At 44.2% G+C, this 12,505-nt stretch overlaps 1 pseudogene; it reads right to left on the bottom strand.

Annotated features, from left to right (window-relative positions):
• Positions 1-3,207: 3,207 nt before the first annotated feature.
• On the bottom strand, positions 3,208-10,615 carry LOC143973686 (C3a anaphylatoxin chemotactic receptor pseudogene; annotated as a pseudogene).
• Positions 10,616-12,505: the final 1,890 nt, after the last annotated feature.

The following is a 12,505-nucleotide window of genomic DNA, read 5'->3' as shown; positions in this document are numbered from 1 at the left end:
GAAATTGCTAAGCACAAAAAGGGGAACCTTACCAATACAGCTACAAGTGAATAACGTAGATAATAAGTAGATGTGGACAAATACCGGTACTAATTTCATATGTGCACTGAACCCCGTTTTTGGAATGCAGAAAAGACAAGAAATTTAATCAAGGAGTTTTTTATTATAAGAAAAAAAAAACAAGAAAAATAAATGCTGATAATAGATCTATTTAATACCAACAATAATTTAATGTATCATATTAACCACTTGCCTACTGGGCACTTAACCACTTTCAGACCGGACCATTTTGCTGGTCAAAGACCAGACCACTTTTTGCGATTCAGCACTGCGTCGCTTTAACTGACAATTGCGTGGTCGTGCGACGTGGCTCCCAAACAAAATTGACGTCCTTTTTTTCCCACAAATAGAGCTTTCTTTTGGTGGTATTTGATCACCCCTCCGTTTTTTTTTTTTTTTGCGCTATAAACAAAAATAGAGCGTTATTTTTTAATTTTTGTTATAAAAATATATATAAAAAAAACATTTTTTCCCCTCAGTTTAGGCTGATACGTATTCTTCTACATATTTTTGGTAAAAAAAATCGCAATAAGCGATTATTGATTGGTTTGCGCAAGTTATAGCGTTTACAAAATAGGGATAGTTTTATAGCATTTTTATTAATAATTTTTTATTATTATTTTTTTTTTACTAGTAATGGCGGCGATCAGCGATTTTTATTGTGACTGCGACATTACTGATCTCTGCTCCAATCACATGGAGCAGAGATCAGCGTCACTAGTTGCTAGGCAGAATGGAGAAATGCTGTTTACAATGGCATTTCCTCCATTCGGCCGCTCCGTGAGACTATCGCGGGGATGCCCGCGGCGATCGAGTCCGCGGGTCCCGCGACCGGACTCACGGGGGTCCCGACCAGCGCGGGAGCTCGCCGGCGGCGGCGCACTCCCGATGGCAGGGCAGAATTGAATATTGGACGTACATGTACGCCAATATGCCTGCCCGTGCCATTCTGTCGACGTACATCGTCGTGCGCTGGTCGGGAAGTGGTTAAACACCCCTCCTGCCCAGACCAATTTTCCGCTCACACTTTAAATGACAATTACTCAGTCATGTAACACTGTACCCAAATTACATTTTTGTCCTTTTTTTCCCACAATTAGAGCTTTCTTTTGGTGGTATTTGGTCACCTCTGTGTTTTTTTTATTTTTTGCGCTATAAATGAAAAAAGAACAAAAATTTCGAATAAAAACACATTTTTCTTTGTTTCTGTGACAACATTTTTCAAATTATTAATTTTTCTTCGTAAATTTTGGCCACAATTTATACTGCTACATATCTTTGGTAAAAATAACCCAAATTAGTGGATATTATTTGGTCTTTGTGAAAGTTAGAGAGTCTACAAGCTGTGGTGCGAATCGCACAAAATTGATCACATCTGATGTACTGGTGGTCTATATCATTTCTTGTGACCCAAACAAGCCAGGAAAGTACAAATACCCCCCAAATGACCCCTTTTTTTGAAAGTAGACATTCCAAGGTATTTAGTAAGAGGCATAGTGAGCTTTTTGATGTTGTCATTTTTTCCCACAATTATTTGCAAAATTAAGATTTTTTATTTTATTTTAATTTTTCCCACAAAACTGTCAATGTAATAGGTTATTTCTCTCAGGTGGCATGTGTATACCACAAATAATGCCCCAAAATAAATTTTGCTACTCCTCCTGAGTATTACAGTACCACGTGTGTGGGACTTTTCCACAGTCTGGCCACTTAGAGAGGCCCAACATGCAGGGAGCGCCATCATGTGTTCTAGGAGCATAAATTACACATCTAACTTGTTGACTACCTATTACACTTTTGAAAGCCCTGGAGCACCAGGACAATGACACGTGACACTGATGACAGATGGCACTGATACGTGGCACTGATACATGGCACTGATGACAGATGCCACTAATACCTGGCACTGATGACACGTGACACTGACAGATGGCACTAATATGTGGCATTGATGACAGATGGCACTTATACGTGGCACTGACACGTGGCACTAATACGTGGCACTGATGACTGATGGCATTAATACGTGGCACTGATGACAGATGGCACTGATACCTGGCATTGATGACACATGACACTGATAACAGATGGCACGTGACACTGACAGGTGGCACTGATGACAGATGGCACTGATATGTGGCACTGATGACAGATGGCACTAATATGTGGCACTGATGACACGTGACACTGATATGGCACTGATGACAGATGGCACTATGTGGCACTGATGACAGGTGGCACTGATGACAGGTGGAACTTATACGTGGCACTGGGGACAGGTGGCACTGATGACAGATGGCACTGATGACAGGTGGCAGTGGGGACAGATGGCACTGACAGGTGGCACTGATGACAGATGGTACTGATGACAGGTGGCAGTGGGGGCAGATGACAGTGGGGGCAGTGGGGACAGGTGGCAGTGGGGACAGATGGGCTCTTTATTTTCCTTTATTTATTTATTTATTTTTTTACACTAACCGCTGTGAGATCTCACAGCGGTTCATCTCTCCCTCCTCACACGCTGTCTGTGTGAGGAGGGAGAGTGGCGATGAGAGATGATCTCATATGTTTACATATGAGATCATCTCTCATTAGGCACGCCGATCACGCTGTAAACGGCCGCTGTGATTGGCCGTTTACAGCGATCTGTGACTGGCTGTGTCCGGGGGACACGGCCAGCAGAGAACTTCCCCGATGTGCGCGCACAGCGGCACGCAGAAGGGAAGGTAAACAGGAGGACGTCCAGGGACGGCCTCCCGGCAGTTAGCGTCCGCTCTGTAGCCGTCTTTCAGCTATAGGGCGGGCGCGAAGTGCTTAAAGGGTTAAAAAGTTACCTTTTTGAAAATAAGTTTGGTTGAATCAATGAGGGTATTGATGCTTTACTTTTATATTAGTAGTGCATCTAACTATATGAAACAGCGCTGAAAGAAAAAAACAGTCAAGTGTGGTTCAATAGGGCCAAACAAAGCCGCGGACCAATCCCGGCCAATAGACCTAAAAAAATATATATAGGAGGGAAAAATCTAATCTAATTCCCTATTTATTGTTATTGTTATTATTATTATTTATTATTATTATTATTTTGGTGGGTAGTATACATGTATATATATATATATATATCCCCCCGTCCCAACAATTGATGCCCCCAATAACAATAGATCCCTAAGCAGCCAGCTTTAATAGCCCTTTAGGACACCCCAGCGCCCGTTGTCATTACATACATTTAGTGCAGGAGGTGCCGGAACTTTGTTCCTCCACGTTCCTGCTTAAAAAAAGCCCTATTTATTATTATTATTTTGGTAGGTAGTATAAATGTATATATACACTGTATATGTCATTGTTATTTTACATCTGCAGAAGCCAGTTTCCTGGCTGTCATCTTTATCCTCTTCCTTCACTACTATGTGTCCCATGCCCTGAACAAGTAAAGAGATAAAGATTTCTGACTTTCTACAGATAAGCAGACTTGTTCCGGCTTAGTGATTGGTGGACAGATTGGACAACTTGGAGGGGGGAGGGGGGGGTGCACATATACTGATAACACCTATCACCCCGAATGTCCAATAAGCACTAAGCCCTGATGCCATGTGACTTATTCATGACATACAGTATGGCCGCCCTAACACGCAATGATAAGATTTTGAGAAGGCAGTTCATTACAATCACTAATAAAGCTAAAAATGCGCTAAAACATCTACAAATCCATTCCATACATTATATCGGGTGTCCTTCTTCTTCTTCTGGGGTGCGCTGGTCCTCATTGCCTGGTGGGGATAATAAGTTCTCCCCAAATATATTTTGTATGATCTCGCCAATAGACTGTCTCAGCTTCTGCTTCATATCTCTCCCCATGAAGACGTAGAGTATTGGGTTGATGCAACTATTGAAGGTGGCCAGAGACAGTGAGAGAACGGCCAGGATGTACACTACCTCATTGTGAGTGTATAGCAGGATTACTCCGATGATGTGGTAGGGGGTCCAGGTGATGAAAAACACGACAATAACACTTATTGACATCTTGATGGTTTTTCTACCTACTTCAGAAAATCTGATATTTTTTACTGCAAAAGCCAGATGAATGTAACAGATACAAATGATAATAAGAGGGATCAGAAATCCAAACGTTGCACGTGTGAGATAGAAGGGCTTTATTATGTGAGGTTCTGAATAGCAGACGGTGATGTTAAGAAAGGTGACATATGTATTGTTGATGGCGACAGGCAGACACATCATGAAGGACAACATCCAAATAGCCAAGCATATCATCCACGCCATTTTGATTCTTCGGTGATTTCGGGCCCACACGGGATGGACAACCAGAATCCATCGGTCAATGCTGATGGCCACCAGGGTGAAGACACTGGTGTGCATGTTAAGGATGAGGATGAAAAATAACATCTTGCAGATGACAGGTCCATACAGCCATGAGGAGTAGAAGGACTGCACTACAAATAATGGAAGACACAAGCAGCACATGACATCGGCCAGAGCAAGGGTCCCAAACCAAACAGTGGTCACAGTCCGCTCCATCTTCACTCCAGTAACCCAAAGCACCAGAGCATTGCCGGGGAGACCCACAAGAGTAGTGAGAGATAAAACCAAGATGGGGAACGTGAGCACAGGGCTGTAAACCGCGGTTTGTTCCATTTCACTGCTGACATTGAACATCTTGTTTACCTGTAAAGACATCAAGAGTTACTTCATCTGTCTGATAATTAATCAATTCAGGGCTTTTTGTCTGCCATTCCGGCACCTATGGAAACCCTCTTCACCCGGACAGTGCGGGTTTTGAATGGGGTTTCCAGTGCAGGCGTCTCCCTCCCCTGCCTGAGCTGTTCAGCGCTCTGCCCGAGTCCCCGGCACTGTGTGAGTTTTGCGGTGCGGTGTTGTGTAAAGCACACAGTGTGTTGTGAGGCGGGGATGGGGGTGGCGAAGCGCACCAGTGTCTGCTCAGTGTAGAGTCTGCAGACACACAGCCCCGGCCTCTTCCCCTCTGCGAGCCGACTATGCATACCTCCCAACATTTTGAGATGGGAATGAGGGACACCTACTACCAAACGTATGTAGGCATAGGACACACCCCCACTGCTACACCCCTTTAAAGGAGAATTAACCCCAAAACACAAAATACAAAAACATAGTTGGGGCAGGGGCACACCCTAAAATGTGTTTATATTCAAGATGGTGCTACAAGACCAACAAACGGTACAAAACAGATTATAGCGCACACATTCAAGAATGACATTTATCCTGCAAGGCTAGTTAACCACTTTCAGACCCGGACCATTTTGCTGGCTTAAGGCCAGGGCACTTTTTGTGGTTCGGCACTGCGTCGTTTTTTTTTTTTTTTTTTTTTTTAATTCTTTATTTAGTTTTCTTTTTTTTTTGTTTCCCTTTACACATAGAATAAGACATAGGGTACAGTGAAAATACATTCAATCTATATCTCATTCTTTTCTTAAAATCTTATACATACAAAAATAAACAATTCCTTACCCACTCCCACCCCCCCCCCCCCCCCCCCCTGTCTTGCAGAGGGTTTGGAGAAATTAATATCCTGCCTCGTCAACCCTATATTTATCTTACCCAGACTTATTTTACCATTTCTACCACATACCTCCAGGATTTTTTAAACTTTATCCATGCTACCCATTTATCCTTACGCCCCTCCCCAACTACCCAATCTTCCTCCTCTCCCTCTGTACATTCTATGTTCTGTATTTCATTTACCTTAAGTATCCAGTCCCGTATTTTGGGACTGTCCGTCTCCCCCCATTCTTTAGGGATTAAACTTTTTGCGGAACTGAGCAGTATGGGAATTAAAGAAGACGTATACTGTCTCACAGAGCTTTCGGTCCCGTGAAACAGTACCGTCCAGGGGTCTTCTACTAGTTCTTTATTTGTCACAACTTTTATTAGCTCTAACACCTCCTTCCAATACTTTTTAATTTTCGGGCAGTCCCACCAGATGTGAGCCATGGTCCCTATTGTCTTACACCCTCGCCAACACTCTGAGGATTGCGCGGTTACAAATTTACCTAGTTTGTCTGGGGTCGCATACCACCTTGCGAGGCACTTATAGTTTAATTCGATCAGCTTGTGGTTAACCGTCGCACTATGTGTTAGTTTCATTATTTTCTCCAATGTCTGAGTGCCACATCGAGTCCCCAGTTCTCTTTCCCATTTTTTAATGTAAGGCGGGCCCTCCCGTTCTACCCCCGCAGATAAGATTTTGTATATTTGACCTATGTTATTTTTTGATTTCTCTCTACGGCAAAGCCGCTCGAGAGGTCTATAGTCTTCCTCGCTTCTAATTGGATGGGGCAATTTTAATATAAAGTGTCTTAATTGAAGATACCTCCAAGTGTCTATACTCATAAGTTCCGTGTTCATTCTTAGTGCTGGAAACGTGTTTATTTTACCTCTATAAATAATATCTTTTACTTGTGCATTGTTGTTTATTATCCAGTTTCCCCCCACCTCCTGTTTCCCCGGCATAAAAAAATCATTGTTTTTTAAAAAAATCAAAGGTGAATTATAACTCCATTTATTTTGTGCATGTGTCCTGTCCCATAATCTAAGAGCAATCCGTGTTATTACGTGTGTATTTGGCCCTATTGACCTATATTGAGGGGGGTTCCAAATAATTCGTCCTAACTGTGCTTGACTCATTGCCTTTTCTACTTTTACCCACCTTTTATTGTTTACCTCTTTTCCCCATTCTACCACTCGAGTAAGTACTACCGCGTTGTAGTATTTTTTGAAATCCGGGACGGCCAGGCCCCCCTTTTTTTTTTCTCTACTCAATACCGCGAAGGCTATCCTTGGTTTTTTATGTTGCCAAATATACCTTGAAATCAGTCCCTTTAAGGTCCTGAAGAAAGCTGGGGGGAGCGATATAGGCAGCATTTGAAATTTATATAGAATCTTTGGGGTCAAGACCATTTTGACCGCATTGATCCGCCCTAACCAGGAGAGGTGGCTAATTGTGATTTTTTTTAATTCTCTCTTCATTTCCTCTAATAGGGGTATATAGTTATTAACATATATTTTCTTAATAGTATTGGAGAGGTAGACTCCTAGATATTTAATCTCCTTTCGCCATGGAAATCTAAATTCCTCCTGGAGTCTAATCTTTTCCTGTCCTTCAATATTGATACTTAGGACTTCGGACTTGTTGAGGTTTATTTTTAAATTCGAAACTTCCCCATATTTTTCCAGTAGCCTCAACAGGTTCGGAATCGTGATCCTTGGGTTGGAGACATAGAACAGCACATCGTCCGCATAAGCTGCGAGTTTGTGCTCTTCCTCCCCAACCGTGACCCCTTTTATGTCTGGGTTCTCTCGGATAGAGGCCAGTAATGGTTCCATAGACAGGACAAATAAAAGAGGGGACAACGGACACCCCTGTCTGGTGCCATTCTCCATTTGAAAAAGGGAGGAAGACAGCCCATTCACTTTCACTGAAGCCTGAGGGTGATTATATAGCGCCTTGATCCATTGGATCAGCCTTGGGCCCAGGCCCAACACTCTTAGAGTTTCAAACATGAATCCCCAGTCTACCCTGTCGAATGCTTTTTCAGCATCTATCGACAGGAGTAGTCCTGGGGACCCATTCGTTTTTAAGGCCTGTAGCAGGAGCAGCGAGCGTATTCCGTTGTCCCGACCTTCCCTCTCAGGGATAAATCCGACCTGGTCCGGGTGCACCAGGTCGGGCATCTTATCCTTCAGCCTCGATGCTAAAACTTTGGCGAATAATTTGGTGTCAGCGTTTAGTAAGGCTATTGGCCTATAACTAGAACACAATGTACTGTCCTTACCCTCCTTTAACAGTACCGTGATTGAAGCCCGCAGGGCCTCACCTCCCAACGCAAAATCTTTACCTATACCATTCATGTAATTACAAAGCTTAGGGACCAGCGTCTCTTTGTATTTTTTCAGATAAGAAATCGTGAAACCATCTGGTCCCGGGCTTTTCCCAGTGGCAGTATCTTTCAACGCCTTGTAAATCTCTTCTTCTGTAATGGGTCTGTCTAGGTTACTTCTATCATTCTCGTCTAAAGTCGGTAATTTCACTTTGTTCAAAAATTCCTTGGTTTTATCTTTTTTCCCTACATCTTTTGCCCCTTTCTGGCTTATATTGTACAGAGCATCGTAGTATTGCTTAAACACTTCCGATATCTCCCTGGATGTGTGGGTCATCTTACCGTCCTTATCTTGAATTTTATCTATAAAATTATTCCCACTCTTCCTATTCAACTGCCTAGCTAGATATCTACTTATTTTATTTCCCTGATAGTACCTCTCTCTGATTCTCCTATCCAATGTCCTTTTTGAGTCCTGTTCCATCATATCTTTAAGTTCCTCTCGTTTAGTCACCAGGGGATGGAAATATTTCTGCTGTTGCCCCCCTGTTTTTTTATGGGCCTGTTCTAGATTGTAGACCTCTTCTTTTAGACTTTCGATTTTTTCTAGTCTTTCTTTTTTTTTTCTTGTGCCCATGGAGATGAGGATACCCCTAATATATACTTTGTGTGCCTCCCATAGAGAGGCACCCGATATTTCTTCTGTATCATTAACAGAGAAATAAAATTCAATTTCCCTTAGTACTGCCTCCGCAATTTTCTCGTCCTGCAAAAGGCTCTCGTTCAAGCGCCACGTGAACGGAAGCCTCTGCATATCGAGTATCCTCATCCTCACTGACACCGGAGCATGATCTGACAGTGTAACTATTCCAATTTTGGATTCTATTACAAGATCCATCAATCTGTGGTCGACTAGTATGTGGTCCAACCGGGAGTACGTCCCGTGTACGTGGGAAAAAAAGGTGTAATCTTTTTTTTTTTCGTGTTGCAACCTCCATACATCCATCATTTGGTGTTGTTTCAGGCAGAGTTTAATCATCTTCCGAGCCTTCATGTTTAACCCCCTAGCACAGGACGTACTATCCCAAGATGGATCCATACAAAAGTTGAAGTCTCCTGCAAGGACCACATCCCCCATCTTAAATTCCTCTAACTTCCCCAGCACTATCTTCAGATATCTTATAGGGTTTTTGTTGGGGCAATATACATTTGCTAGGGTAAGAATCTTGTCCCCTAATTTTCCCTTTACAAACATATAACGGCCATCGGGGTCTGTCTTCCTGTCAATCACTGCAAACTTTATGCCTTTCTCGAACCCGATTGCCACTCCCTTAGCCCTTTTTATCGGTGAGTCCCCATATAACCAATTTGGATAGTTAGCCGAGTATAGTTTAATGTTTGTATCTTGCGACAGGTGAGTCTCCTGTAAAAATACCACCTCTGCTCTGTACAGCTGTAGTTCCTTTAACAATTTGTGCCTCTTACCCGCAGAATTCAGACCCTTTACGTTATACGACAAAAAATTTACATCCGCCATTTAAAGTTTTCCAGATAAGATGAGAAAAGAGAGAGTCATGATCTATAACACCTTGGTTGACCCTTGCAAGACACCTCCCCCCCCCCCCCTAGCCTCCCCCCATCCCTACCTTCCCTCATCCCTCCCTCCCAACCTCCTCCCCTCCCATCCCCTGGCCAATTTCTGGCTTCTTTTCTGCAGCTGTGGATCTCCTCCATTCTGCAGACTTCTCCCGCTAGGGTGTGACTCCGACTAAGGCCCCCCGTGTCTGGGTCCCCCCTGCCTCCTTCCCCTAAGGGGGCAGGGGGTCCCCCCGCAGGTGGGTTATGATATCCCGGGGTCCCACATGATCCTTCCACCACCCTCACCTCCCACCCCTCTCACCCCCCTCCCCCTTCCACCCCACAAAAGAATAACCATCCAAAAGTCATACTCCCCCGTCAAAGACCCCCATGTAAGTCCTCTAGGGAACTTTGATATTCGTTGGGACAGGGATCCCTAGGTTATTACAGAAAACCTCCAACTCATCAAGAAATTTTAATCTAAATGTTCGTCCATCTCTTTGAACCAATAGGGCCGTAGGAAATCCCCAGCTGTATCTAATATTTGCCGCTCTCAATAGTTCTAATAACGGTTTTAGAAGTCTCCTCCGGGCCAGTGTACCCGCCGACAGGTCAGAGAAAATCTGTATAGGGACCCCTTCGTATATTAACGGGGGCAACCCCTTGAGCCTGCTCCATATCTTAACTTTGTCATCATAGTGACTGAATTTGATGATTACGTCTCTCGGGACCTCTTCCCTCAGTCCTGGGGGTTTCCTCACCCTATGAACCCGATCGATCTTTAAGACCTCTCCTATTGCTTTTCCCAAAATGGGGTTAAAATTTTTTCCCATCTTAGCCTCTAGATCCTCCCCTTGTTGTTCAGGCAATGCTCTGACCCTCAGGTTTTGCCGTCTGTTCTGATTTTCTTGTTCATCCAATTTGTATAGGGTATCCCGCTGATCTGTTTGCAATTTCTTTACTTGCGTTTGCAATTCTAATATTTCGTGGGCCTGTTTTCCTGTTAATTCCTCTGCCTCTTCCACTCTCCTCAGCAAATGGCCCATGTCCATCCTGACATTTGAGATTTCAACTTTGATGGAATTTTCAAGTTTAGCGAACATTTCCAACATTTCACTTTTAGTGGGGATTTGGGCGATATCCCCCTGTCCCCGCAAATTACCATCTGTTTCCAGATCCGAGTCTTCCCCTGAATTAACTCCCGGGGCCCCTGCTGTCTTGGATCCTTCTCTCTTTTTCTCCTTTACCCCCTGCTGTTTTTTTTCTATACCGGGGCTTTTTGAACTGGTTTCCTTCAGGTATTTCTGAATCGTGCTTGTATTCAGGTTCTCTTTTGGATCGTTCGCCTTTTGATTCCTTCCCCTCATGTTTACCCCCTTTGTCTTTTGCCTCCCCAGGTTTATAAGGGCAGAGAGACCAACTCACAAAAACAGGTAAGCCACAATTCTTTGTATAGTCTCTCCTTAGTTGTAGCGCCTATCCTGTGCAAAAGGCTCCAACCTCGATTCCGCTTTCACCTGCTCAGTGAATTTAGGCGGGGAGAGCTCTCCTATGTAGCTTTTGCTGCGATTTCACCCGCTCTCAAGATAAAAATTGCGGTGCAATTCCACGGCAAGTGCCACACAATATCCCGCTTAGCCTTCCGGCAATTAGCCACTGTACTATGTGCTCAAAACAGTCACGTCAATTTTTAGGTAAATTACCTCTTGCACATCATTTGTAATTACATTCCGTTTGATCCTGTTTTACATTTTGCTCTTTAATATGTGCTCCTCTGGCCTCAGTTCACTGCACCCCTGCTGATCCTCTCCTCATTCCCCAGAGTCTCACCAGCCCAAGTACCGCAGGCATTCAGCAGATTTAAAACTATCAGGAGCAGGATCAGGTAAAGTTCAGCAAGTATTCAGCAACTAAAAATCATACTGGGTAGAAATCCGAAAAGTAAATACCTGGGGAGACAGGGGGATCTTGTCCAAAAGGAGACACGCCGCATGTGTCCACTCGGGGCTCCGCTGTCTTCCGCCGCTTCAGGGTAAACTTGAGGCTTAGGTTTAATTTACTTTACCATCTGGTCCTGGGGCATGGCAAATCTCTTTTCCTCTTCATGTGTGTGCAGCGCACGCTTTACGGGGAAGAGGAGGGGGAAATCGGCGGTTTCCTGTCGGTCCGTGGCTGAGATCCTCTGCTCATGCCCGCCGTGTGCTTCGGGATGCGGTAGGGATGAGGTGGAACGGCCCGGGCGGCTTCATGCATGGAGCTCGGCGACCTTTCCCCTCGCGCCGCTCCAGCTGATCGTTAGGACCGCCCCCATCTGCTCACGCTGGCGCCGTCATCGGGTCCCTCCCCTCACTCACGGACAGCACTCCATCCGCGGCACTGCGTCGTTTTAACTGACAATTGTGTGGTCGTGCGACGTGGCTCCCAAACAAACTTGACATTCTTTTTTTTCCCACAAATAGAGCTTTCTTTTGGTGGTATTTGATCACCCCTGCGGCTTTTATTTTTTGCGCTATAAACAAAAAAAGAACGTAAATTTTGAAAAAAATGCATTTTTTTTTACATTTTGCTATAATAAATATCCCCCAAAAATTGGCCACTGAAGACGTCAATGACGAAACGCGTTCGACGGAGCTACGCTGATTACGTCACTTCCGGGTTGCCGTCGGTGGTTGGAACGCAGGTGGAGCGCAAACCGCGTATCCACCGTACGGCTTCCGAGGAGATCTTTTGAACATTACGCGCTAAGGACTCTATCCCAGGGGGGAATACAGCAACGGTTTCACCACTCCTACAGGGTAAATTCCGGCTTAAGCACCCTATTAAGGGGTGCTCTTTTTTCCATTCCCCTAGGAGGAGTTTTTCATGGTTTCCCTGAGGTAGAGTTTACAACAGCGATTGTTCTGGTACTAAGTTTATATATATATTTTTTATGGCATTCTCTGGAGTTAATCTGGAACACTTGGGGTGATCACCACATCAATCCCCCCGGTGGACTGTGTTTC

The sequence above is a fragment of the Lithobates pipiens genome, unplaced genomic scaffold, assembly GCF_037356315.1.
Source record: "Lithobates pipiens isolate NorthernLeopardFrog02 unplaced genomic scaffold, aLitPip1_a1.2 Scaffold_92, whole genome shotgun sequence".
Classification (NCBI taxonomy): domain Eukaryota; kingdom Metazoa; phylum Chordata; class Amphibia; order Anura; family Ranidae; genus Lithobates; species Lithobates pipiens.
The sequence above is the reverse complement of the archived record's forward strand: the minus strand, read 5'-3'. Positions and strand labels throughout refer to the sequence as shown.